At 38.0% G+C, this 5,464-nt stretch overlaps 1 protein-coding gene across 1 annotated transcript in view; it reads right to left on the bottom strand.

Moving 5' to 3' along the window:
- Nucleotides 1–217: 217 nt before the first annotated feature.
- The window catches only part of LOC108752914 (protein FAM76A), a 55,149-nt gene continuing 49,902 nt past the window's right edge, over nt 218–5,464 (bottom strand). Inside the window, exon 7 of the mRNA XM_018494125.1 lies at nt 218–235. The gene's annotated coding sequence lies outside the window, so the exon portion shown is untranslated. The remainder of the gene's footprint in view (nt 236–5,464) is intronic.

The following is a 5,464-nucleotide window of genomic DNA, read 5'->3' as shown; positions in this document are numbered from 1 at the left end:
GTCTTACTTTGCGCTTCCCCGGCACCTTGCGAGCCTGCTTGTCTTTGCGAACGACGCGGCCACCGGCTCGACGACGATACAGCTGAGGGAAATCGGCCATTTTTTCTCCCGATTCCGCGAACGTGATTTTAATTTGAGTTCCGTTCGAAAGTCGATCTCCACGGACAAAGCCCGGCGCGACGCGACGTTACGTCCCAGCTCGCTTGTAAGCGCTCCGTTCATCCCGCTTTGCACACTGGAAACAAAAATGAAACAATAATAATAAGAAGTAACGGGAAAAAAAAATGAGTCTGATAATAGCTACCGAATGTTGAGTGAAATAATTCAATATTCGATTAATAAAATAATTTTACTTTTCTAAATGTTTAGTAATTACCAACGGTAGGTTACATTGTTTTTTTTTTTACAATGCTTACTAAATATTTAGAAAAGTTACTTTTGGTTATATTAACTGAATATTTAATAGAAATTATTGCACTCAGCATTTTGTGGTTATTACCAGATTCTTCTTCTTTCAGTCCACCCCGTGGCAATCTTGTAACGAATAGGTAAAAAACCACTATTGAATTTCATCGTTTTATTCAAAGTGACGAATCGAGTTATCCAATATATGGATACGTTTAATAAATCGAACTTCGGCAAATATAACTGATTAATTTTGGGTAAAATCAATTGTCTTTTAATAGGGATATTTTGATTATTCGAAATTTTATTTTTGGCTGCAGTTGGCAAATTTCTTGCAATTTACCTGACAATCCGATATAATCTAGGAACTCTATGCGAGTCGTGAAAACGCGCGGATGCTGCAACTGCTCCCGAGGTGAAGGTATCCACGTGAAAAGTGGCGATTCAGCGTGACCATCGACGGACCGCCACCGCGCAGTACGCAATGCACGCGGTAACGACAAGTTAGCTAAGTAGTGCAAGCGTAAGAGAGTGCTCGGCTCTAGAGGTCAGTAACCACTCGCGATCGCTTCGTTCCGTTCCGGTTACCCGCTCCAGCACAGCATGGGCAACCTTCTCCCTAGAACTTACTTATTAGCGTTTTCGCATTCGAAGCAAACGACGAGCTATTCCGTCCAACTTTTTGCATCACAGAAGTTCGCCCTACGTTGTATAATGACGTTAGAACGTTCTCTTGCGGCACCGTTATTCGAATGCGATAAGTATCGTAAGTCCCCATTTACGCAGTCCTTCCGAGGGAACTTTCCCGGTCCCAGGAAAACGATTAGAGTGCAATTTTGCATTTTATAAGTAACAAGTTTGATTTTTTTATAGATTACATGTAGATATATATTTTTGTATAAATTAAGTACAGATATATATATATATATATATATATATTTTTTTATAGATTAAATGTAGATATATACTGTATATATTGTATGTTCAATGAAAAAGAACTGTGTGATTGATATTTTTCAAGTATCTCAAGTAATTTATCTTTCGTGTGGAGATGATGTAACGATAATGAGTTTTTAGCTTGACTTTAGTCAACTGAATGAAGCATGATTCTCTCCTCTTTTATTAACAGATATTTTTAAAAATCTAGCTCTTAGCAACCGTGACTTTCTTTTCAATGGAGGATGCACTAACATTCTCAGAGCTCCAATTATCAGATATACCTATCTTCTTACTTTTTACGGAACGCAAGGCTTTAACATTAATTCAATTCACCCTCCGATTGCATTCATTCATGATAACATCACGTAACAAGAAGATATTTCAATCGCGCAATCTTATTCTTCGAACAAGTCGAGTTCGCACTAATGAAATGCAATTCGGAGTATAATTATCGACCATGAAAAAATTAATTGAAGAACAAGGGAATGTTGAGAAATTACGCCTCAAAGCAGCGACATTCCATCCGCGAATCGATCAATGATATTCCGTTACTGTGCGATTTCCTGTTCTAATCGCATCCTCCTTCCACGAGTACCCATCTTATTCTTGCTACCCAAAGTGCTCTTGGATGGTGATTGATGTGAAACGATGGTCACGGATTATCTTAAATCATCACGTTTTTCTCTCTTCAGAGATAAGACAGCACTTACATTAAAAAATATTCTTACCTACGTAACAATAAATTTATAAATATTTCCTAAATTTTTTTTATTACAATACATGCATCATATATTGCAATACAAATTTACATTACAAATTTAATAAACAAAAAAATTAATTTGTGATTTCAAATAGCAAGAACTAACTTAACGAGTTGCACAAAAAAAGTTGCAAATTCGAGATTGCTATAAATTTACTCCTAATTTTTTCATACCTTATACTTCAATATCTTTTCAATAAAAAGTGACTATTTTTATTAAAAACTAATTCGTCATTATTTAGGTACATGATTCCAGGGAAACGGAATCCAATTTCGAGAAACTCGCTAAACTCATAATTTTCGAATTTATATACTATATCAGTATCTAATTATAAATTCATTATATTACACAACTGAATTTACGTCATTTCTCAAATAAAAATATTCTGTATATTGTTATAAAATGACCTCACTACGTCATACGTATTATGCAACTCGGAACAATCATATGTTATAGATTTATAAATCGGATAGAATTGGTTTCGTTGGTCATGCAAGGAATTATACGTAGGCGTCGACTCCGGAGACTTCAATGCTAGATAGGAGGACTCTGTGAGCGCGAAGCTCAGCAGATGCCAATGAAGCCATAGCCATATCTCTGTATCCATTCGTATATTCGCAAGGCTGGTGTTTTTTGTGCTAACGCAAAAAATATGGACGGCACAAAATCGACGCTCTTCAACTGGAAAGCAGTTTTATCGTAATCATGACGATCGGATCTGTACAATATAGTACCTCTCGGCTACATTGCGGCAACATTGAACTCTTACAAATTATGGTATAATATTGCAAAGATATTACAGAGGAATTGCAAAGTACAAGGTTGCAACAATATTGCAGTAACGTTCGTTATATCAACGATATCTCGTAAGCTTGATAAGTAAAATCTATGCAGCAAGGAATGCAGCGATAAAAGTGAGGATTATGATTCATTGCAGTTTTTCAATTAATTAATCTGTGAATTAAATATATCAGTCAACTATGTACGTTAAAGTTAAGAAAACCTTAATTTGAACAGTTATTATCTAGAAAATAAGGACAATACGTTCTCAAATTCACATCGCATTTAATTAAAATTCAGTGTAAATTAATGATACTCAAACAATAGATAACTTGGATAATTTACTTATTATTTATGATTACTACTAAAATATAATTCAAAGAATTTGTCATTAAAATTAAGATTGAAATCTAAATAATATAAAATAAGCTTTCCATATTCAAGAATTTTATTTTATACCTTAATAGTTTTAAATTATTTATTATAGTATAAAAATTCGATTAATTTCGCGTTTTCGAGATAACATCTCATACAATATTCCCTGCAATTATCTATTAATATATATAATATAATCCGTTTACGAATCATCAGAAATTTGAAATTACCAAGATTAAACTAGTAAAGTTAAATTATAATTATTTTTTTTTTTTTTACAACGGAGAGAATACCGATTATAATAAGAATCATCTTATTTAGCGATCGGTTATTACCGGAAATGCAGACGAAATCGAGAGGGCCACTTCTCGCGCGTCGTGGAAGGTAGTTAAAAACAAAACCGTAATACGTTGATCGCCGTCGTTATCGGTCATCTCCATCTCATCAGCGGTCATCAGATTCCCCGTCGTTGCCCCTCGGCCGTTAAGAGATCCAGGGACTGATGGCACGAATACTCGGAGCAGCTCTGCTGTCCGCAGGATTTTTGTAAGCAAAATTGATGCAAATATAATCACTGGGAATCGGACAACTTGTATTTTCAGGTATTTTCGGAGGTCAGTAACCAGAAGGAATGGAAAAGGTGCATACGAACACTCGGAGGGACTGTTGTAGATCGTCGATATACGGCATCTTGAAAGAAAAAAATTCTCTTAAATAAAATCCACTAGCGAATATGATGATGATCATTGACTTGTATTTTCGGAGGTCAGTAACCAGAGAACATGGAAGGCATGCTTGTCCGCCGTTCATAAGGAGGGAGACGGAAGAAGAGACTTACACGCGTATATACGCTCGAGGTAGACTCCAAAGAGGACAGAGGAAAATGTACGGGATGGAGGGGATGTAAGGAGAGAGAAGGATAGGAAGACGGAGTAAGAGGTCGAGAAAAAGAGAAAAGAAAGGATGAATTAACAGACAGGGAAAAGGATAGAATGAAGAATAAGGCAGGATACATAAGAGAGAGAGAGAGAGAGAGAGAGAGAGAGAGAGAGAGAGAAGATGTGGAGTAGGAGACAAGTAAAAAGAAGTAAGAGATAGGGAAAGGGAAAGAAAGAGAGACAGAGTAGAACGCATGGAAAAGAGACTAGGAAAAGGAAAGATGAAGTGAGAGACAGAGGAAAAGAGGCAAGGAGAGACAGTACAGGGAAGGTGAAAGAAGAGAGAGGAAAGACAGAGTAAGAAAAGAGGAAAGGTAAAGTAAGAGACAGAGGAAAAGAGAGGAGAGAACGTTAGCTCCCACGGAAGAAGAGAGATGAATCGAAGAGAAGATGGAACGAAGAATGAAACGAAACGAGTCGGTGATGATGAGCACGAAAGAAATTTTTCTCAAAGTTTAAATATTTATTAATAAAAGTCTGGAGTCTGGAATTTCCTTATAATATTCTTCAATATTTTTTTGGCGTCTTCTTCTGCGCTCGGAATGCTGCAAATCAATCATTTTATTCCGTGTTTGTGTGTCATTGAGCAAAGACTGAAGAGCAAAGGCCTGTAAATGAGGAATTTGCTTTAACGTGATAAAAAATATAAAAAAATAAAAAAAAAGTTGGACGCTTTAGAGGGTGGAATCTAAGAATAAAAGGATATGGAAAAGTGTGAAAGAAAACACAGCGGACGATTAGAGAGACTGAGGGCACGGTAAGGAGGACGAGAGGGGTTCATCGCAGGCGAAAGGGAGACGAGCATGAGGAGGATGAGGTGTAAGAGAAGGTGAAGGAGGCGAGTGATAGCGTACACACGGGAGAGAAGAACTCGATGCCGAGCGATGCTGAAACGGGGGTGGGGAAGAGTACCGTTGCTTCTGTCGATGGGGAATGTCGGCGTGCGCGCACGAACGAAACGAATAACCGCCTGTATACCGCGGCGAGTACCAACCTGGACGGGACGGACGAGGAAAGACAACGTTCGCACGGAGGAAGAAAAGAAGGAACACGGACGAACGTTCGTACCAGCAAGTGAGCGAGCGAGTGAGTGAACCAACGAAGGAGCCGAGAGGCAGCACGAGGTGTTCACCGCGTGGCCGTAAAGAGAGAACAACCAACGCCGAGAGAATCAACGGCCCATCGTCGTCATCGCGACTCTGCCTCCTCTTCCTTCTTTAGTCCCCTCGCCGGTTCCCTCGTGTATACATATACACACACACACAA

Source organism: Trachymyrmex septentrionalis, unplaced genomic scaffold, assembly GCF_001594115.1.
Source record: "Trachymyrmex septentrionalis isolate Tsep2-gDNA-1 unplaced genomic scaffold, Tsep1.0 scaffold62, whole genome shotgun sequence".
Taxonomy (NCBI): domain Eukaryota; kingdom Metazoa; phylum Arthropoda; class Insecta; order Hymenoptera; family Formicidae; genus Trachymyrmex; species Trachymyrmex septentrionalis.
The sequence above is the reverse complement of the archived record's forward strand: the minus strand, read 5'-3'. Positions and strand labels throughout refer to the sequence as shown.